Genomic DNA, 23,769 nt, shown 5'->3' on the forward strand with positions numbered 1-23,769 from the left:
CTTGAACCTGGGAGGCGGAGGTTGCAGTGAGCCGAGATTGTGCCACTGCACTGCAGCCTGGGCCTAGGAGTTCAAGGCTGCAGTGAGCTAAGATCGCACCAGTACACAGCACTCCAGCCTGGGAGACAGAATGAGACGCTGTCTCTGAAAAAAAAAAAAAAAAAAAAAAAAAAAAAACAGAAAATTAGTTACGCTCCTGGTCTCACGCCTGTAATCCCAACACTTTGGGAGGCCAAGGTGGGTGGATCACCTGAGGTCAGGAGTTCAAGACCAGCCTGACCAACATGGTGAAACCCTGCCTCTACTAAAAATACAAAATTAGCCAGGTGTGGTGGCAGGTGCTTTTATTCCCAGCTACTCGGAAGGCTGAGGCGGGAGAATCGCTTGAACCCGGGAGGTGGAGGTTGCAATGAGTCAAGATTGCACCACTGCACTCCAGCCTGGGCAACAGAGTGAGACTCTGTCTCAAAAAATAAAAATTGATAGGCCGGGTGCAGTGGCTCACGCGTGTATTCCCAGCACTTTAGGACGCCAAGGCAGGTGGATCACCTGAGGTCAAGAGTTTGAGACCAGCCTGATCAACATGGTGAAACCCCATCTCTACTGAAAATACAAAAATTAGCGAAGTGTAGTGGTAGATGCCTGTCATCCCAGCTACTGGGGAGGCTGAGGCAGGAGAATCACTTGAACCCGGGAGGTGGAGGTTGCAGTGAGTCAAGATTGTACCACTGCACTCCAGCCTGGGCAACAGAGCGAAACTCTGTCTCAAAAAAAATAAAAACAAACACGGTAAACATTTTGCACCCCAGCCTGGGAGACAGAGCGAGACTCCATCTCAAAAAATACAAATAAATAAATAAATAAAACAAAAACAGTAACTTCTTTGCACTTCAGCCTCGGAGACAGAGCAAGACTCCGTCTCAAAAATAAATAAGTAAATAAATAAATAATAAATAGGCCGGGCAAGGTGTAATCGCTTGAACCCGGGAGGCGGAGGTCGCGGTGAGCCGAGATCGTGCCATTGCACTCCAGCCTGGGCGACAAGAGCGAAACTCCGTCTCAAAATAAATACATAAATAAAAATAAAAACAAAAACGGTCACTTTTTTGCTCTCCAGCCTGGGAGACAGAGGGAGACTCTGTCTAAAAAAATATAAATAAGTAAATAAAAACAAAAATGGTAACTTTTTTGCACTCCAACCTGGGAGACAGAGGGAGACTGTCTCAAAAAATATAAATAAATAAATAAATAAATAAATAAATAAATAAATAAATAAGGTACCTTTTTTGCACTCCAGCCTGGGAGACAGAGGGAGACTCTGTCTCAAAAAATATAAATAAATAAATAAATAAATAAATGGTGACTTTTTCTAAAAATAAATAAATAAATAAAGGCCGGGCGCGGTGGCTCACACCTGTCATCCCAGCACTTTGGGAGGCCGAGGCAGGCAGATTACCTGAGGTCAGGAGTTCGAGACCAGCCTGACCAACATGGAGAAACACCGTCTCTACTAAAAATACAAAATTAGCCAGGTGTGGTGGCGGGTGCCTCTAATCCCAGCTACTCGGGAGGCTGAGGCAGGAGAATCGCTTGAACCCGGGAGGCAGAGGTTGCAGTGAGCTGAGATCGTGCCATTGCACTCCAGCCTGGGCAGCAAGAGTGAAACTCCGTCTCTAAATAAATAAATACAAAAATGGTGACTTTTTTGCACTCCAGCCTGCGAGACAGAGTGAGACTTCGTCTCAAAAAAAAAAAAAAAAAAAATCCATTGCCACCAGCGTCTTCTTCCCCTGGTGCAGACACCAGGTGGCACCTGAGCGCCGCCCCCTGTGGGGGAGATGTGGCCCCCACACTCTTTCTCCCAGGGAAGGATCATGACTCCGCTCCGTCGTCAGGAAGTTGAGAAATTTCAACTCGGATGATTTGGAAACAGGCCTGATAGTCTGTGCTTCCTCTTCGGGAAAAAGAGATGTTACAACGCGCTGGGCTCCACCCTCCCCCGAAAGCTTGCAGATTTCCGGCTTCTGAGGAGCTGCCCTACCACAGCTCCTGCTGTTGCTAGATAAGGGGTTGGGGTCACACCCTCCTCCCTTCTGTGGCTGGAGGGATGGTCTGTGGACAGAAGAATGTGTGGCCACAGGGAAAGTGAGCCAGTATCAGCAGAAAAAGTAAACTGAGGCCGGCACGGTGGCTCACGCCTGTCATCCCAGCACTTTAAGGCTGAGGTGGGCTGATCACGAGGTCATGAGTTCGAGACCAGCCTGGCCAACACAGTGAAACCCCTTCTCTACTAAAAATACAAAAATTAGCCAGGCGTGGTGGTGGGTGCCTGTAATCCCAGCTACTCAGGAGGCTGAGGCAGGAGAATCGCTTGAACCCGGGAGGCGGAGGTTGCAGTGAGCCGAGATCGCGCCACTGCCCTCCAGCTTGGATGACAGAGCAAGACTCCATCTCAAGAAAAAAAAGAAAAGGTAAAAGCAAACTGATATTGTCCCCAACATGCAGGATGGGGCATTCTCAACCTTGGCACTGCTGACATTGGGAGCGGGAAGAGTCTCTGTGGTGGGGCTGTCCTGGGCACTGGTGGGTGTTGAGCAGCCGTCCTGGGATCCACACACCGGGGGCCAGGAGCAAACTTCCCAGGACTGACACCAAGGGTGTCCACAGATTGTCATTCTCTTGTGATTGTCTCTAGACATTGCCAGGTTTCCCCTGGGGGTAGAATTCTCCCTGGCCTGTGAACCACTGTTATAGATAGATGATACATAGATAGATGATAGATAGATAGATAGATAGATAGATAGATAGATAGATAGATGATAGATAGATAGATAGATGATAGATAGATAGATAGATAGATAGATAGATAGATAGATAGATAGATAGAGTGGATAGAAAGATAGATAGATAGACAGATAATAGATGGAAGAGAAGATGGACTGATATAATAAGTGATCATTACAGATATGATAGATGATAGATGATAGGTAGACAGATGATAGATAGATCGATGATAGATGGATAAAATAAAACTTAGATGATAGATATAACTAATGATTATGATAGGTGATAGATACATAGATATCTATATAGATGTATAGAGGGAGTAAATACAAAGAAAGACACATAGACAAATAATAGATGGAATAGAGGATCGATTGATATAATAAGTGATCATTATAGATATGATAGATGGTAGGTGATAGGTAGACAGATGATAGACATATAGATAGATAAAACTTAGATGATAGATATAATAAATGATTATGATAGGTGATACATATCTATATAGATAGATATCTATCTATATAGATATATAGAGAGAGTAGATACAAAGAGAGAGACATAGATAATAGATGGAATAGAAGATTAATTGATATAACTGATCATTATAGATATGATAGATGGTAGGTGATAGATGATAGATGATAGATAAACATAGATAGATAAAATAAAACTTAGATGATAGATATAATAAATGATTATGATAGGTGATAGATATCTAGGTAGATATCTATCTAGACAGATATCTAGATAGATATCTATCTAGACAGATATCTAGATAGATATCTATCTAGACAGATATCTAGATAGATATCTATCTAGACAGATATCTAGATAGATATCTGTCTAGATAGATATCTAGAGAGAGTAGATACAAAGATAGAGGACATAGACAGATAATAAATGGAATAGAAGATCGATTGATAAGTGATCATTATAGATATGATAGGTGATAGGTAGATAGATGATAGATAGACATATAGATAGATAAAACTGAGATGATAGATATAATAAATGATTATGATAGATATCTATCCATATAGATATATCCATATAGATATATCCACATAGATATATCCATATAGATATATCCACATAGATATATCCATATAGATATATCCACATAGATATATCCATATAGATATATCCACATAGATATATCTATATAGATATATCTATATATGTAGATATATAGATATATCTACATAGATATGTCATATAGATATATCCACATAGATACATCCATATAGATATATCCACATAGATATATCCATATAGATATATACATAGATATCTATCCATATAGATATATGAAGAGAGTAGATACAAAGATAGCATAGACAAATAATAGATGGAATAGAAGATTAATTGATATAATAAGTAATGATTATAGATATGATGGTAGGTGATAGGTAGACAGATGATAGATAATTGATGATAGGGTAGATAATTGATAGGATAGATAAGTGATAGATGATAGATAGATAGATAGATAGATAGATAGATAGATAGATAGATAGATAGATAGATAGATAGAAAGACACATAGATAGATGCCAGGCATGGTGACTCACACCTGTAATCCCAGCACTTTGGGAGGCCGAGGCGGGTGGATCACGAGGTCAGGAGTTCGAGACCATCCTGGCCAACATGGTGAAACCCCGTCTCTACTAAAAATACAAAAATTGGCCAGGCCTGGTGATGCACGCCGGTAATCCCAGCTACTTAGGAGGCTGAGGCAGGAGAATGGCGTGAACCCGGGAGGCAGAGATTGCAGTGAGCAGAGGTCACGCCACTGCACTCAGGCCTGGTGACAGAGGAAGACTCCCTCTCAAAATAATATAATGATAAACAAAGTGCTGGGATTATAGGCGTGAGCCACCACTCCCGGCCTGGGGCTGTGGTTTTCCATCTCTTTGTTCCAAAGGCCGGAGTCACCAGCTTATCTTAATTTGCCTTGTGGTCTACCTGCCAACCTTCCCACCACCCCACACAGGAAAACTCATTGAGGCTGCTTCAGCAGACAACACCCTGAGCCTGTTCCCACTGGTGCCTTTACTTATTACAATGCCGAGCTGCTTCAGAGGCAGAACAGGCTTATCTGAGTCCTCAGACTTCTCTCCTTCCCAACAGCATCAACATTTTCCAGGAAAATCATGACTTGTGAATTTATTATTTTTATTTTATTTTATTTTATTTATTTTTTGAGATAGAATTTCACTCTTGTTGCCCAGGCTGGAGTGCAATGGCACGATCTCAGCTGACTGCAACATCCACCTCCCAGGTTCAATCGATTCTCCTGCCTCAGCCTCCAGAGTAGCTGGGATTACAGCCACCTGCCACCACACCCAGCTTCTTTTGTATTTTTGTTAGAGATGGGGTTTCACCATGATGACCAGGCTGCTCTCGAACTCCTGACCTCAAGTGATCTGCCTGCCTCGGCCTCCCAGACTGCTGGGATTACAGGTGTGAGCCACTGTGCATGGCCAATGTGTAGATTTATTAAATGCCCCTGTTCGGCCTCCCAAAGTGCTGGGATTATAGGTGTGAGCCACCTTGCCCAACCCACCATCTAAAGTCTGTCTCTGAGCTTTACCTCATACCACCCGCCCTCCTGGTACCCATCCCTGCCCCTGAGAAGAGGGAGGTGAAGGAGACCAGGAACCACAGTTTTCAGCCAAGAGGAAACTTCAGGTCAGAAAGTCCCTGCCTGGCCCACATCCCTCATTCTAAAGAGAGAACTGGGGCTTCCCAGCAAGGAACAAGGAGATGGCACAGACAAGGCTATGTCTGTTCAAACAGTGACATTCTCTGGGCCATGTGTCCATCAAGCAAAAGATATCACCATCCCCCGGTTCACAGACCAGGACAGGCACCTACAGGAAGCCGCTTACAGGTGCTGGGATGAATCTCAGAGCTCGGTCCTTGGAACACAGGACCATTGTTTCTGGAAAGGCAGGGAAGTATAAATAAACAAATGCTCAGTGTCATCTGAAGGTGACGTACGAGGGAAGCGGAGAACTGAGAACTGGAGGTGGAGGGTTTCCAGTCATGGCAGAAGGCAAAGAACTGGGGCTTCCCAGCAAGGAACAAGCAGATGGCACAGACAAGGCTATGTCTGTAAAAGCAGTGACATTCTCTGGGCCATGTGTCCATCAAGCAAAAGATATCACCATCCCCATGTTCACAGACCAGGACAGGCACCTACAGGAAGCCGCTTACAGGTGCTGGGATGAATCTCAGAGCTCGGTCCTTTGAACACATCCCTCAGGGCCACATTCTGGCCTTAGTACTGGAGGTTAAAGATTCACGGGACCATTGTTTCTGGAAAGGCAGGGAAGTATAAATAAACAAATGCTCAATGTCATCTGAAGGTGACATACGAGGGAAGCGGAGAACTGAGAACTGGAGGCGGAGGGTTTCCAGTCATGGTGCAAGGCAAAGGGGTAGAAGGAATTACCTGGTGAGAAAGGAAGCAAGAGAGAAGCCAGGGTCTTTTTTATGTTTTTGAGACGGAGTCTCACTCTGTTGCCCAGGCTGGAGTGCAGTGGCGCGATCTCGGCTCACTGCAACCTCCGCCTCCCAGGTTCAAGCGATTCTCCTGCCTCAGCCTGCTGAGTAGCTGGGACTACAGGCGCCCGCCACCGCGCCTGGCTAATTTTTTTTTGTATTTTTAGTAGAGACGGGGTTTCACCGTGTTAGCCAGGATGGTCTCGATCTCCTGACCTCGTGATCCGCCCACCTCGGCCTCCCAAAGTGCTGGGATGACAGGCGTGAGCCACTGAGCCCAGCTTTTTTCTTTTTTTGAGACAGAGTCTCACTCTGTCACCAGGCTGCAGTGCAGTGGCGCGATCTCGGCTCACTGCAACCTCCACCTCCCGGGTTCACGCCATTTTCCTGCCTCAGCCTCCCGAGTAGCTGGGACTACAGGTGCCCGCCACCACGCCTGGCTAATTTTGTGTATTTTTAGTAGAGACGGGGTTTCACCATGTTAGCCAGGATGGTAAAAGAACAAACTCTCACACGAACTCACAGAGGAGAGCTCACTGACTGTCTCATTACCTTGGGGACTGCACCAAGCTATTTACTAGGGATTCACCCCATGATCCAAACACCTACCACCCGACCCCTCCCCCCAACATTGGGGATCCCATTTCAACCTGAGATTTGGAGGGTACAAACATACAAACTCTATCACCATCTCAATTTTTTTTTTTTAAGAGGGAATCTTGCTCTGTTGCCAGGTTGGAGTGCAGTGGCACGATCTCGGCTGATCGCAACCTCCGCCTCCAGGGTTCAAGCGATTCACCTGCCTCAGCCTCCTGAGTAGGTGGGATTACAGGGATTACAGCTGCATGTCCATGGTGGGCTGTGGGATGGTGATAAAAGTAGGGACAGAGAAGTCTACGTTCAGCCAAGATGGAATCATGGAAACGCACTTTACCCTCCCATCTGAAACAATCAAGAAAAACGTGGAAAAATGCAACTGTGTTAATTTCTCTTTTTTCTTATTTATTATTATTATTATTATTGAGACAGAGCTTCACTCTTGTAGCCCAGGCTGGAGTACAATGGCACAATTGCAGCTCACTGCCACCTCCACCTCCACCTCCAGGGTTCAAGCGATTCTCCTGCCTCAGCCTCCCGAGTATCTGGGATTACAGGCATGAGCCACCACGCCCAGCTAATTTTTGTATTTTTAGTAGAGATGGGGTTTCACCATGTTGGCCAGGCTGTTCTCGAACTCCTGACCTCAGGGGATCCGCCCACCTCAGCCTCCCAAAGTGCTGGGTTTACAGGCGTGAGCCACCGCACCCCACCAACTGTTAGTTTCTTAAGGCTGTGACAATAAATTAAAACAGACTGGGAAGTTTCCAAGAAAAGAGATTTATCCTCTACCAGTCCTGGAGAACAGAAGTCTGAGATCAAGGTGTCTTAGGGCTGTGCTCCTTCCAGAGGCTCAAGAGGAGGAACCTTCCTGCCTCTTCCAGCTCCTGGGGGCTCCAGGCATCCCTGGGCTTGTGACCACATCACTACAGTCTCTGCCTCTGTCTTCACGTGGCCTTCTGCTCTGTGTCTGTGTCTCCTCTTCTGTCTCTTACAGGAATACCTGGTATTGGATTCAGAATCCACCCTAAACCTAGGATGATCTTATCTCAAGATCTTTTACTCATTACACCTGCAAAGACCCTATTTCTTTCTTTTTTTTTTTTTTTTTTTCTTTTTTTGAGACAGAGTCTCACTCTGCCACCAGGCTGGAGTGCACTGGCACGATCTCGGCTCACTGCAACCTCCGCCTCCCAGGTTCAAGCGATTCTCCTGCCTCAGCCTCCCAAGTAGCTGGGACTACAGGTGCATGCCACCAGGCGTAGCTAATTTTTGTATTTTTAATAGAGATGGGGTTTCACCATGTTGACCAGGATGCTCTCGATCTCTTGACCTTGTGATCTGCCCGCCTCAGCCTCCCAAAGTGCTGGGATTACAGGCGTGAGCCACCGCGCCCGGCCAAATGCAAAGACCCTACTTCAAAATAAGGAAATAAAAAAATATTTCACAGCTGGACTTGACGTTGCGTGTCTGTGGTCCCAGCTACTCTGCTTGAGCTTAGGAGTTCAAGGCTGCGGTGAGCTGTGATCTCACCACTGCACTCCAGCCTAGTTGACAGAGCAAGACTCTGTCTCAAAAAAATAAAAATAAATTAATAAAATAAAATAATAAAGCGTGGGTGAGGTCAGGAGTTCCAAGACCAGCCTGGCCAACATGGTGAAACCCCGTCTCTACTGAAGATATAAGAAATTAGCAGGGTGTGGTATCAGGCACCTGCAGTCCCAGCTACTCAGGAGGCTGAGAAAGGAGAAAGCTTCAACCCAGGAGGCGGAGGTGGTGGTGAGCAGAGATCGTGCCACTGCACTCCTGCCTGGGCGATAGAATAAGACTATGTCTCAAAAAAAAAGAAAAAAGAGAAAAAAAAGAGTGGAGATAATTACAACAACCTAGTCTTTAAATTCTAAACAAATGGACTGGGCACAGTGAGTGGCTCACACCTATAATCCCAGCACTTTGGGAGGCCGAGACGGGAGGATCACTTGAGGTCAGGAGTTCAACACCAGCCTGGCCAACATGGTGAAACCCCATCTCTACTAAAAATACAAAAATTACCGGGCACAGTGGCGCACGCCTGTAACCCCAGCTACGTGGCAGGCTGAGACAGGAGAATCGCTTGAACCCAGGAGGTGGAGGACACAGTGAGCCGAGATCAGGACACTTCACTCCAGCCTGGGGACAGAGTGAGAGTCTGTCTTTTTTTCGTTTCCTTTCTTCTTCTTTTTTTTTTTTTTTTGAGATGGAGTCTCGCTCTGTTTCCAGGCTGGAGTGCAGTGGCGCGGTCTCAGCTCACAGCAACCTCCGCCTCTCGGGTTCAAGTGATTCTCCTGCCTCAGCCTCCTGAGTAACTGAGATTACAGGCGCCTGTCACCACCACGCCCGGGCAATTTTTGTATTTGTATTATTGCTATTTTTTTTTTTAGATGGAGTCTCGCTCTGTCACCCCGGCTGGAGTGCAGTGGCATGAGCTCAACTCACTGCAGCCTCTGCCTCCCAGGCTCAAGTGATTCTCCTGCCTCAGCCCCCTGAGTAGCTGGGATTACAGGCACGCACCACCACACCTGGCTAATTTTTGTATTTGTATTTGTATTATTATTTTTTTTTTTTTAGATGTATGTAGTCTCCCTCTTGTTGCCCAGGCTGGAGTGCAGTGGCGCGGTCTCAGCTCACTGCAACCTCCGCCTCCTGGGTTCAAGTGATTCTCCTGCCTCAGCCTCCTAACTGGGATTACAGGCACGCACCACCATGCCCAGCTAATTTTTTGTATTTTTAGTACAGATAGGGTTTCATTACTATACCCAGGGTGGTGTCCAACTCCTGAGCTCAGGCAATCCGCCCGCCTCGGCCCCCCAAAAGTGCTGGGATGACAGACGGGAGCCACACCAGGCTGGGCTGCTTCTGTTCATTTTAGGTAGACGTGAGACATGAATCAAACATATTTAAGACACACATTGGTTCAGTCCGGAAAAATGGGGAAGCTCACAGTGAACGCTCCCAGGTAATAGGTAGATTTAAACATTTTGTGATTGGTAATTGTTTGAAATAATTTTTCTTTTTTTTTTGAGATGGAGTTTCACTCTTGTTTTCCAGGCTAGAGTGCGGTGGCATGATCTCAGCTCACTGCAACCTCTGCCTCCCAGGTTCAAACGATTCTCCTGCCTCAGCCTCCCGAGTAGCTGGGATTACAGGCATGCGCCACCATGCTCGGCTAAGTTTGTATTTTTAGTAGAGATGGGGTTATTTTTGAGGTGGAGTGTCACTCTGTCGCCCAGGCTGGAATGCAGTGGCATGGTATCAGCTCACTGCAACCTCTGCCTCCCGGGTTCAAGCAATTCTCCTGCCTCAGCCTTCCAAGTAGCTGGGATTACAGGCGTGCGCCACCACGCCTGGCTAATTTTTGTATTTTTAGTAGAGACAGGGATTCACCATGTTGGCCAGGCTGGTCTTGAACTCCTGACCTCAGGTGATCCTCCCGCCTCGGCCTCCCAAAGTGCTGGGATTACAGGCTTGAGCCACCGCGCCCAGCCTAACACAGATCTTAAGTCTGAAAAAGAAATATTTACAATTGGCTGGGTCCGGTCACAAAAAAAAATACAAAAAATACAGAAATTAGCCGGGCATGGTGGCACCTGTAATCCCAGCTACTTGGGAGGCTGAGGCAGAAGAATCACTTGAACCCGGGAAGCGGAGGTTGCGATGAGCCGAGATCATGCTACTTCACTCCAGCCTGGACGACAGAGCAACACTCTGTCTCAAAAAAAAAAAAAAGGAGAAACATTTACAATCTATTCTGTCTGAAGCCTGCTCCCTGGAGGCGTCATCTGCTTGATAAAACCTTGGTCCCCAAACCCTATAACATTATAACCCAGACATTCTTTTCTATTGATAATAATTCTAGGCCAGGCACAATGGCTCACGCCTGTAATCCCAGCACTTTGGGAGACCGAGGAGGGCGAATCACCTGAGGTTGGGAGTTCGAGACCAGCCTGACCAACATAGTGAAACCCCATCTCTACTAAAAATACAAAATTAGCCGGGCGTGGTGGCGGGCGCCTGTAATCCCAGCTACTCGGGAGGCTGAGGCAGGAGAATCGCTTGAACCCAGAAGGCGGAGGTTGTCGTGAACCGAGATCGCGCCACTGCACTCCAGCCTGGGCCACAGAGCGAGACTCCGTCTAAAATAAATAAATAAATAAAAATAGGACTCGAATTTTCCCTCCCCTTTTCTGTGTAAAAACTGGCCGTAAGGAAATTCCATGACCTCCCTTGTTTGTCTGAAGATCCTAAGATTTCCATTCCAGAGAGGAGCAGGAATTGCGTTCTTTTCTTCTGCCCCACACCCAGAAGAAAAGGAGCTCTGCTGAGAGACACCAAGAAGAATCTAGAAAGACAGGCCTGGCTGGATTTCCTCACTCATTCATTAGCCTTAGATCAGGCCTTTTTCCACCAATTCTGCTTCTACACAGCTGTCCAGACTGTGTTAAAGCTAAGCTTAAAAATGAACAGTTTCACGCCTGGCACGGTGGCTCACGCCTGTCATCCCAGCACTTTGGGAGGCCGAGGCGGGTGGATCACGAGGTCAAGAGATCGAGACCATCCCGGCCAACATGGTGAAACCCCGTCTCTACTAAAACTACATAAATTAGCCGGGCGTGGTGGTGTGTGCCTGTCATCCCAGCTGCACTCAGGAGGCTGAGGCAGGAGAATCGCTTGAACCTGGGAGGTGGAGGTTGCGGTGAGCTGAGATCAAACCACTGCCCTCCAACCTGGGTGACAGAGTGAGACTCAGTCTCAAAAAAAAGAATGTGCCAATATCATGTATCACTCTGGGGTTTTTCTGCAGACAGATCATTTGGGCCCAGGAGTTCGAGACCAGTCTGGGCAACATAGTGAGACCACGTGTGTACAGATAAGTTTTTTTATAAAATTCGCCGGGCACGGTGATCCCAGCCTGTCATCCCAGCACTTTGCGAGGCCAAGACAGGCGGATCACGTGATGTAGGAGTTCGAGACCAGCCTGGCCAACAGGGTGCAACCCCGTCTCTACTAAAAATACAAAAAATTAGCCGGGCGTGGTGGCAGGCGCCTGTAGTCCCAGCTACTTAGGAGGCTGAGGCAGGAGAATGGCGTGAACCCGGGAGGCGGAGCTTGCAGTGAGCCGAGATCGTGCCACGGCACTCCAGCCTGGGAGACAGGGAGACTCCGTCTCAAAAAAAAAAAAAAAAAAATTGCCTGGACACCATGATCCCAGCCTGTCATCCCAGCACTTTGCAAGGCCAAGAGAGGCAGATCACATGAGGTAGGAGTTCGAGACCAGCCTGGCCAACAGGGTGCAACCCCCTCTCTACTAAAAATACAAAAATTAGCTGGGCGTGGTGCTGCATGCCTGTAATCCCAGCTACTCAGGAGGCTGAGGTATGAGAATCACTTGAAGCCGGAAGCAGAGATTGCAATGTGTTGAGATCACACCACTGCAGTCCAGCCTGGGGGACAGAGTGAGAACCTGTCTCAAAAAAAAAAAAAAAAAAAAAAAAAACAAGAGAAAAGAAGAGAAAAAACAGAGGTTTATAGCATCTCCACAGGCTCCTGTTATCACTAATGTAAACCACAAATAAAATTTGAATGCTTTCTCAACCATCTGAATAGATCCCTTCCCTCAGCTAAGGACATTTGAAAGTTAAGGCCGGGCGCGGTGGCTCACGCCTGTAATCCCAGCACTTTGGGAGGCCGAGGCGGGAGGATCACCTGAGGTCAAGAGATCGAGACCAGCCTGGCCAATATAGTCAAACCCCGTCACTACTAAAAATACAAAAAATTAGGTGGGCGTGGGGGCAGGTGCCTGTAATCACGGCTACTCAAGAGGCTGAGGCAGGAGAATGGAGCAAACCCAGGAGGCAGAGCTTGCAGTGAGCCGAGATCACGCCACTGCACTCCAGCCTGGGTGACAGAGCGAGACTCCGTCTCAAAAAAAAAAAAAAAAAAAAGTTAACCTGAAAGTCCAGTTCAGGCCGTCATGGAAAGTGGGGCCGGACATGCCTCATTACAGCCTCCTGCCTTTAGAATTCAGGCACAGCTGAGCAGCATTTACGTGAAAACCAAGATCATAAGATTCACAAAACAGGCCGGCACAGTGGCTCATGCCTATAATCCCAACACTTTGGGAGGCAGAGGCAGGCGGATCACCTGAGGTCCGGAGTTCAAGACCAGCCTGGCTAACACAGTGAGGCTCCCCCCTGCCCACATCTCTACTAAAAATACAAAAAAAAAAAAAAATTAGTCAGGCGTGATGGCACATGCCTGTAATCCCAGCTACTTGGGAGGCTGAGGCAGGAGAATCACTTGAACCCGGGAGGCAGAGGTTGCAGTGAGCCGAGATTGCACCACTGCACTCCAGCCTGGGCAACAGAGCGAGATTCCATCTCAAAAAACAAAACAAAACAAAAAAAAACCAGTAGCTAATAAGTAGCCTCTGAAAAGGACATCAGTTTCGGAGTTTTTGGCCCAAACCTGGGAGAATAATAAGACGTGGGGAATTCTTTCTGTGGGCAGAAGAACATGCAGAGCAGGAAACCCAGTCTCCGTTTCTTGGAAAGCCTGGTTCTCATCTGTTCTCAGAACCTTTCTCTCAGCCACTAACCTTTAGGATAAACTGCCAGACAAGGGAGATTTGAAATCCTGCAACTCACAGCTTCCAGGTAATCCTCGGTCCTAGAGAAGTAGAAACCGACCCCTCTGGGCCGTGGGATTTTGGTTCTGGAAGTTCTGTAGGCTCCAGAGGAATGAGGGTTTTTTGGTTTTTGGTTTTTGTTATGAGACGGAGTTTCACTCTTGTCACCCAGGCTGGAGTGCAGTGGCACGATCTCGGCTCACTGCAACCTCCGCCTCCCGGGTTCAAGAGATTCTCCTGCCTCAGCCTCCCGAGTTTCTGGGAGTACAGGTGCCTGCCACCACGCCTGGCTAATTTTTCTTTCTTTTTTTGTTTCTGTATTTTTAGTAGAGACAGGGTTTCGCCATGTTGGCCAGACTGGTCTCGACCTCCTGACCTCAAGTGATCCACCCATCTCGGCCTCCCAAAGTGCTGGGATTACAGGCGTGAGCCACTGCACCCGGTCAGAAACAGGTTTTTCTTTTGTTTTGTTTTTATGTTTTCAGATGGAGTTTCACTCTTGTTGCCCAGGCTGGAATGCAGTGGCACAATCTCGGCTCACTGCAACCTCTGCCTCCCAGGTTCAAGAGACTCTCCTGCCCCAGCCTCCTGAGTTTCTAGGAGTACAGGTGCCTGCCCCCACGCCCGGCTAATTTTTCTTTTTTGTTTTTGTATTTTTAGTAGAGACACGGTTTCGCCATGTTGGCCAGCCTGGTTTTGAACTCCTGACCTCAAGTGATCCACCCCTCTCGGCCTCCCAAAGTGCTAGGATTACAGGCATGAGCCACTGCGCCCGGTCAGTAAGAGATTTTTTTGTTGTTTTTCTTTTGTTTTATGTTTTGAGACGGAGTTTCACTCTCCTCACCCAGGCTGGAGTGTAGTGGCATGAAGTCAGCTCACTGCAACCTCCACTCCCGGGTTCAAGCGATTCCCCTGCCTCAGCCTCCCGAGTAGCTGGGATTACAGGCGCCCGCCACCACGCCCGACTAATTTTTTTCGGGGTTTTTTTTTTTTTGAGACGAAGTTTTGCTCTTGTTGCCCAGGCTGGAGTGCAGTGGCACGATCTCGGCTCACCGCCACCTCCGCCTCCTGGGTTCAAGCGATTCTCCTGCCCCAGCCTCCCGAGTAGCTGGGATTACAGGTGCCCGCCACCACACCCGGCTGATTTTTGTATTTTTAGTAGAGACGGGGTTTCTCCCTGTGGGTCAGCCTGGTCTCGAACTCCTGACCTCAGGTGATCCGTTCCCCTCGGCCTCCCAAAGTGCTGGGATGACAGGGTAAGCCATTGCACCCAGCCTTTTTTTGATATTTTTAGTAGAGATGGTGTTTCCCCATGTTGGCTAGGCTGGTCTCGAGTTCCTGACCTCAACTGATCCACCTGTCTCGGCCTTCCAAAGTGCTGGGATTACAGGCGTGAGTCAATGAGCCCGATCAGCAAGAGATTGTTTTTGTTTTGTTTTGTTTTGTTTTATGTTTTGAGATGGAGTTTCACTCTTGTCTTCCAGGCTGGAGTGCAGTGGCATGATCTCAGCTCACTGCAACCTCCGCCTCCCGGGTTCAGGTGATTCTCCTGCCTCAGCCTCCCGAATAGCTGGGATTACAGGTGCCCGCCATCACGCCCGGCTCATATTTCTTTGGTGTTTTTAGTAGAGATGGTGTTTCACCATGTTGGCCAGGCTGGTCTTGAACTCCTGACCTCGTGATCTGCCCGCCTCAACCTCCCAAAGTGCTGGGATAACAGGCGTGAGCCAGTGAGCCCGGCTCAGAAGCTCGAGCTTTTTGTCATGGAGAATTTCCAGTTGGGAAGGAGTTATCTGGACAGGATCATTCTGATCACGGTGCCCCAGGGAGACCCCTGTGAGGGGCGCTTTCTGTCATGTAGAGAACAAAGAACAGCCTGAATGAGCTCTCCGGCAGCATCATCAATGCTCCCAACCCGGCAGAGAGCAGGTGCTCTGCAGACGCCTCCCCACAGCTGAATGGTTTCTCCCTGGGGAAGCTGAGCCCCCTCTCCTTGACCGCTAATCCCATTCCCCTGAGAGCAGAGCTTCTATTCCTTTTTTTTCTTTTCTTTTCTCTTTTCTTTTCTTTTTTTCTTTTCTTTCTTTTTCTTTTTTTTTTTTTTTTTTTTGAGACAAAGTCTCTCGCTCCTGTCCCCCAGGCTGGAGTGCAATGGCGCGATCTCGGCTCACTGCAACCGCTGTCTCCCGGGTTCAAGCAATTCTCCTGCCTCAGCCCCCCGAATAGCTGGGGTGACAGGTGGCTGCCACCATGCCCGGCTAATTTTTCTATTTTTAGTAGAGACGGGGTTTCGCTATGTTGGCCATGCTGGTCTCTAACTCCTCTGAGCTCAGGTGATCCTCCCGCCTCCACCTTCCAAAGTGCTGGGATGACAGGCGTGAGCCACCGTGGCCAGCCCAGAGCTTTTATTTCTTATCTCTGCATTCCCCCAACTCAACCGTCTCCCCAGCTCCCCTGCTCCCCTACTCCACCTCCTCCCCAACCCACCTCCTCCTTCACCTGCTTCTAGCCCCTTCCAGGAAAGCTGATGTCCCTTGTGAAAGAAAAATAAATCGCCAGGCGTGGTGGCTCATGCCTGTAATCCCAGCACTTTGGGAGGCCGAGGCGGGCGGATCACGAGGTCAGGAGTTCGAGACCATCCTGGCTAACACGGTGAAACCCCGTCTCTACTAAAAATACAAAAAATTAGCCGGGCGTGGTGGCGGGCACCTGTAGTCCCAGCTACTCAGGAGGCTGAGGTAGGAGAATGGCGTGAACCCGGAAGATGGAGCTTGCAGTGAGCCGAGATCGCGCCACTGCACTCCAGCCTGGGCGAGAAGAAAGAAAAATAAATCTCTGGGCCCCGCTGGGAACTGCTTAGGGCCTCTCCCTCTCATTCTATTCAAAGTGAGGTCTCTGATCACTGAGATAGATGCATATCTAATTGCCTCCTTTAGAGAGGCTAACCAGAAACTCAAAAGAATGCAGCCATTTGGGAGGCAGACAGGGGCGGATCACCTGAGGTCAGAGGTGTGAGCCACTGCCCCTGGCCCATCTTGCTTATGTTGATTGATCTCTTATGTATCCCTAGAATGTATAAAACCCAACTGTGAGGCCGGATGCGGTGACTCGCCTGTAATCCCAGCACTTTGGGAGGCCGAGGCGGGCAGATCGCCTGAGGTCAGGAGTTCGAGACCAGCCTGACCAACATGGAGAAACCCCGTCTCTATTAAAAATACAAAATTAGCCAGGCATGGTGGCGCACGCGTGTAATCCCAGCTACTCGGGAGGCTGAGGCCGGAGAATTGCTTGAACCCGGGAGGCGGAGGTTGTGATGAGCCAAGATTGTGCCACTGCACTCCAGCCTGGGTCACAAGAGTGAAACTCCATCTCAAAGCAAAGAAACAAACAAAAAACAAATCGCACTGTGCTCTGAGCCCCTTACGCCCCTGTCACGGCTCTACATCCTTAGCTCTGGCTAAATAACTTCCTAAACTGACTGAGACCTGTCTCAGTTATTCAAGGTTCATGCTGGATACACGCTGGTTGGGTGAGACATCATTGTCCTGTGACAAGCTCCCAACCTTGGCAAAATCAACTTTCTAAATTCACTGAGTCTTGTGTCAGATTTGCCAGGTTCACACTCATGTAGGGGCAGCAGCTTCCTATTCCTGGTTCCCTACAGAACCCAGCGCTTGCGGCTAAAACCGCCTTTGCAAAATGCTAACTGAGGAAATTATGACGGGGAAAGAGGCCAGACCTAACCGACTCTGTCTTGCTTCGAACGTTGAAGCTGTCCTTCTTCTTTCCTGGGCGTAGGCCGAACTAACTTTGAGAAGAAATTCAGGCCGGGCGAGGTGGCTCATACCTGTAATACCAGCACTTTGGGAGGCCGAGACGGGTGGATCACGAGGTCAGGAGATCGAGACCAGCCTGGCAAACACGGTGAAACCCCGTCTCTACTAAAAATAGAAAAACTTAGCTTGGTGTGGTGGTGGACGCCTGTAGTCCCAGCTACTCGGGAGAGGCTGAGGCGGGAGAATGGCGTGAACCCGGGAGGCGGAGCTTGCAGTGAGCCCAGATTGCACCACTGCACTCCAGCCTGGGCGACAGAGTGAGACTCCTTCTCAAAATTAAAAAAAAAAAAGAGAAGAAATTCAGTTCGTGGTGTAATTCTGAAACAAAATGGAAAACAGCCCCTTTCCCTAAGAGCTAAGGTCCAGTCTGCCTTCACAGGACTCACAAATTAGCTACAAAATTAGAAATTGCAGTTTAGGGCTCCTGCAGGAGTACATCACTGTTGTAAAACTGAGATCGATGCTTGAGATGTTTTGCAGAGCCTGCATTTGGCGGATCAGCTGACACCACCTAGACTGGCCATCTGGCCCAACCAGTTCTGCCATCCCATCCGGGAACAGAAAACAACAAGAAAAATTCACTTCAGGCCGGGGTGCAGTGGCTCACGCCTGTAATCCTAGCACTTTGGGAGGCCATGGTGGGCGGATCACAAGGTCAGGAGATAGAGACCAGCCTGGCTAACACAGTGAAACCCCGTCTGTACTAAAAATACAAAAACTTAGCCAGGCATGGTGGTGCGTGCCTGTAATCCCAGCTACTTGGGAGGCTGAGGTAGGAGAATCGCGTGAACCCGGGAGGCGGAGATTGCAGTGAGCTGAGATTGCACCATTGCACTCCAGCCTGGGAGAGAGTGCAAAACTCTGTCTGAAAAGAAAAGAAAAGAAAAATGCTTAAAGTGCTTTGTGAGGGTCTGTTGAATACAATTGAATGGATCTGGCCCTAAGCGGGGAGTGAGCCATGAGATACGAGCCATTATATCACGGTGTGCATCTGGTCAGCCATCTGGTTGAACTCTTGGGAATTTAAAGTTCTCCACATTGATGATGAAACTCAGAAACAAGGTGTGAGCCATTGACAAGAAGAAGTATAACAGTGCCAGTTCCAGCAGCCTTGCTGAACCGTCTGGTTGAGCTCTTGGGAAGATAAACTTCTCTACATCAATGTCAACAAGAAGATACAAGCCTTTGACAAGAATATCCACCATGATGCCCAGTTCCAGCAGCCTGGGTGAGCCATCTGGTTGAATTCTTGGGAAGATAAACTTCTCTACATCAATGTCAACAAGAAGATATGGGCCTTTGACAAGAATATCCACCATGATGCCCAGTTCCAGCAGCCTGGGTGAGCCATCTGGTTGAATTCTTGGGAAGATAAACTTCTCTACATCAATGTCAACAAGAAGATATGAGCCTTTGACAAGAATGTCCACCATGATGCCCAGTTCCAGTAGCCTGGGTGAGCCATCTGGTTGAATTCTTGGGAAGATAAACTTCTCTACATCAATGTCAACAAGAAGATATGGGCCTTTGACAAGAATATCCACCATGATGCCCAGTTCCAGCAGCCTGGGTGAGCCATCTGGTTGAGCTTTTGAGAAGATAAACTTCTCTGCATCAATGTCAACAAGAAGATATGAGCCTTGGACAAGAAGATCCACCATAATGCCCAGTTCCAGCAGCCTGGGTGAGCCATCTGGTTGAATTCTTGGGAAGATAAACTTCTCTGCATCAATGTCAACAAGAAGATATGAGCCTTGGACAAGAATATCCACCATGATGCCGAGTTCCAGTAGCCTGGGTGAGCCATCTGGTTGAATTCTTGGGAAGATAAACTTCTCTACATCAATGTCAACAAGAAGATATGGGCCTTTGACAAGAATATCCACCATGATGCCCAGTTCCAGAAGCCTGGGTGAGCCATCTGGTTGAATTCTTGGGAAGATAAACTTCTCTACATCAATGTCAACAAGAAGATATGAGCCTTTGACAAGAATGTCCACCATGATGCCCAGTTCCAGTAGCCTGGGTGAGCCATCTGGTTGAATTCTTGGGAAGATAAACTTCTCTACATCAATGTCAACAAGAAGATATGGGCCTTTGACAAGAATATCCACCATGATGCCCAGTTCCAGCAGCCTGGGTGAGCCATCTGGTTGAATTCTTGGGAAGATAAACTCTGCATCAATGTCAACAAGAAGATATGAGCCTTGGACAAGAATATCCACCATGATGCCCAGTTCCAGCAGCCTGGGTGAGCCATCTGGTTGAATTCTTGGGAAGATAAACTTCTCTACATCAACGTCAACAAGAAGATATGGGCCTTTGACAAGAATATCCACCATGATGCCCAGTTCCAGCAGCCTGGGTGAGCCATCTGGTTGAATTCTTGGGAAGATAAACTTCTCTACATCAATGTCAACAAGAAGATATGAGCCTTGGACAAGAATATCCACCATGATGCCCAGTTCCAGTAGCCTGGGTGAGCCATCTGGTTGAATTCTTGGGAAGATAAACTTCTCTACATCAATGTCAACAAGAAGATATGAGCCTTGGACAAGAATATCCACCATGATGCCCAGTTCCAGTAGCCTGGGTGAGCCATCTGGTTGAATTCTTGGGAAGATAAACTTCTCTGCATCAATGTCAACAAGAAGATATGAGCCTTTGACAAGAATATCCACCATGATGCCCAGTTCCAGCAGCCTGGGTGAGCCATCTGGTTGAGCTTTTGAGAAGATAAACTTCTCTGCATCAATGTCAACAAGAAGATATGAGCCTTTGACAAGAATATCCACCATGATGCCCAGTTCCAGCAGCCTGGGTGAGCCATCTGGTTGAATTCTTGGGAAGATAAACTTCTTTACATTGATGTCAACAACAGGGCATGATTCATTAAAGACAAAAAGGCCCATTATTGTGCCCAGTTCCAGCAGCCTTGGTGAGTCATCTGATTTGGCTCTTGGAAAGATAAACTTCTCTACATGAATGGTGAAAGTCAGAAACAGGATATGAGCCATTGACAAGCAGACCCACTATAGTTTGCAGTTTGAGCCTTGGTAAGCCATCTGGTTGAACTCTTGGAAAGTTAAAGTTCTCTACATCGATGTCAGCAACAAAGTATGAGCCATTCACAAGAAGATCCACCATGGTGGCCAGTTCCAGCAGCCTTCGTGAGCCATCTGCTTGAGCTCTTGGGAAGATAACCTTCTCTACATCAGTTCTGGAGAGAAGCAGCATGCTACAGTTTGGGTACGGTTTGTTTGGTCCTGCCAAGTTGCATGTTGAAATTTGACCCCCTGTGTGGTAGGTGGGGCCTGGTGGGAGATGTTTAAACCATGTGGGTGAATCCCGTATGAATGGCTTGGTCCTGCCCGCATAGTCATGAGTGAGTTCTCATTCTCAGTTTCCAGGAGAGCTGGTTGTTGAAAAGACCCTGGCACCTCCCCCCCTCTCTCTTGCTTCCTTTCTGCCCATGTGGTCTCTCCACACACAATGTCTTCCCTTCACTTTCTGTCATGACTGGAAGCAGCGTGACGTCCTCACCACAAGCAGGTCCAAACACCATGCTTCCTGGACAACCTGGAGAACCACTATGAGCCAAATAAATAATCTCTCTTTTTTTTTACCTTTTTTAAAAAATGTTATTATTATTATACTTTAAGTTCTAGGGTATGTGTGCACAACGTGCAGCTTTGTTACATATGTATACATGTGCCATGCTGGTGTGCTGCACCTATTAACTCGTCATTTAACATTAGGTATATCTCCTAATGCTGTCCCTCCCCCCTCCCCCCACCCCACAACAGTACCCGGTGTGTGATGTTCCCCTTCCTGTTTCCATGTGTTCTCGTGGTTCAATTCCCACCTATGAGTGAGAACATGCGGTGTTTGGTTTTTTGTCCTTGCGATAGTTTGCTCAGAATAATGGTTTCCAGCTTCAACCCTGTCCCTACAAAGGACATGAACTCATCATTTTTTATGGTTGCATAGCATCCCATGGTGTATATGTGCCACATTTTCTTAATCCAGTCTATCGTTGTTGGATGTTTAGGTTGGTTCCAAGTCTTTGCTATTGTGAATAGTGCCATTATAAACATATGTGTGCATGTGTCTTTATAGCAGCATGATTTATAATCTTTTTTTTTTGAGACACAGTCTCGCTCTGTCGCCGGGCTAGAGTGCAGTGGCATCATCTCAGCTCACTGCAAGCTCCGCCTCCTGGGTTCAATTGATTCTCCTGCCTCAGCTTCCCAAGTAGCTGGGACTACAGGTGCACGCCACCATGCCCAGCTAATTTTTGTATTTTTAGTAGAGATGGGGTTTCACCATGTTGGCCAGGATGGTCTTGATCTCTTGACCTCATGATCTGCCTGCCTCGGTCTCCCAAAGTGCTGGGATTACAGGTGTGAGCCACCGCGCCCAGCCAATGATCTCTTCTTTATCAATTACCCAACCTCAGGTATTCCTTTACAGCAACATGAATGGACTGAGACAGCTCCTGCAGGAATGGGGAGGCTAAGACGGTAGAGGTGCAGCCTGGTCAGCCATCTTTCACCTTTGCTGATGTTGCTATCCAGGTGTTTTCCATTGCATGTGCATGAAGCCCTATGCTTTGTTTAGGCGCCAACTGTTTGTATCATAACACATGTCCAGTCTGCTTGGTTCTTTTTTTTGAGACGGAGTTTTGCTCTTGTTGCCCAGGCTGGAGGGCAATGGCACCATCTCAGCTCACTGCAACCTCCATCTCCTGGGTTCAAGGGATTCTCCTGCCTCAGCCTCCTGAGTAGCTGGGATTACAGGCACTCGCCACCACGCCCGGCTAATTTTTGTATTTTTTTTTTTTTAGTGAGCCACTGCCCCTGGCCTGCTTGGTGTTTCTTATGATTTTGTAGACAGCACAAAAGGCATCTGTATTAGTGTGTGTGCAAGTGTGTGTGCAGGTGTGTGTGCGCCAATATGCTTGTTTGTGCAGAGGCATGTGCAGATGTGTGTGTAGTTGTGTGTATGGATAGGTGCACTGTGTTCAGGTGTGTGGGGATGTGTGTGTGCAGGTCTGTGTGTGCAGACATGCACGTGTATGCAGGTGTGTGTGTGTACAGATGTGTGTGCAGGTGTGTGTGCAGATGTGTGTGTAGTTGTGTGTATGCACATGTGCATTGTGTGCAGGTGTGGGGATGTGTGTGTGCAGGTCTGTGTGTGCAGACATGCATGTGTATGGAGGTGTGTATGTGTACAGACGTGTGTGTAGGTGTGTGTGCATGTGTGTGTGTGCAGATGTGTGTGTAGTTGTGTGTATGCACATGTGCACTGTGTGCAGGTGTGTGAGGATGTGTGTGTGCATGTGTGTGTGTGCAGATGTGTGTGTAGTTGTGTGTATGCACATGTGCACTGTGTGCAGGTGTGTGAGGATGTGTGTGTGCAGGTCTGTGTGTGCAGACATGCATGTGTAGGCAGGTGTGTGTGTACAGATGTGTGTGCAGGTGTGTGTTTGCAGATGTGTGTGCAGATGTGCATGTGTCGTTGTGTATATGCACATGTGCACTGTGTGCAGGCGTGTGTGTGTACAGATATGTGTGCAGGTGTGTGTGTGCAGATGTGCTTGTGTACAGATGTGTGTGTGTAGTTCTGTGTACGCCCATGTGCACTGTGTGCAGGTGTGTGGGGATGTGTGTGTGCAGGTCTGTGTGTGCAGTTGTGTGTGCAGACATGCATGTGTGTGCAGGTGTGTGTGCAGATGTGTGTGTAGCTGTGTGTACGCCCATGTGCACTGTGCGCAGGTGTGTGGGGATGTGTGTGTGCAGTTCTCTGTGCAGATGTGCGTGTGTAGTCAAGTGTGTGTGGGCCATTGTGCTAGTTTGTGCAGAGGTACGTACAGGTGTGTGTGCAGATGTGTGTGTGTAGCTGTGTGTACACACATGTGTCCTGTGTGCAGGTGTGTGGGGATGTGTGTGCTCGTCTGTGTGTGCAGACATGCATGTGCGTGCAGGAGAGCGGGGATGTGTGAGTGTGCAGGTCTGTGTGTGCAGATGTGTGTGCAGACATGTATGTGTGTGCAGGTGTGTGTGCAGGACTGTGCCAGTGTGCTTGTTTGTGCAGATATGTGTGCAGATGTGTGTGTAGCTGTGTGTATGCCCATGCGCACTGTGTGCAGGTGTGTGGGGATGTGTGTGTGCAGGTCTGTGTGTGCAGTGTGTGCAAACATGCACGCACGTGCAAGCATGTGTGCAGGAGTGTGTGTGCACGTGTGTGCAGGCGTGTGGGGATGTGTGCGTGTGCAGGTCTCCGTGTGCAGATGTGTGTGCAGACATACATGTGTGTGCAGGTGTGTGTATGTAGATGTGTGTGGGACTCACACTTGAGCTGTTCCACGGGCCAGTCT

This window comes from Gorilla gorilla, chromosome Y, assembly GCF_029281585.2.
Source record: "Gorilla gorilla gorilla isolate KB3781 chromosome Y, NHGRI_mGorGor1-v2.1_pri, whole genome shotgun sequence".
NCBI classification, from domain to species: Eukaryota; Metazoa; Chordata; class Mammalia; order Primates; family Hominidae; genus Gorilla; species Gorilla gorilla.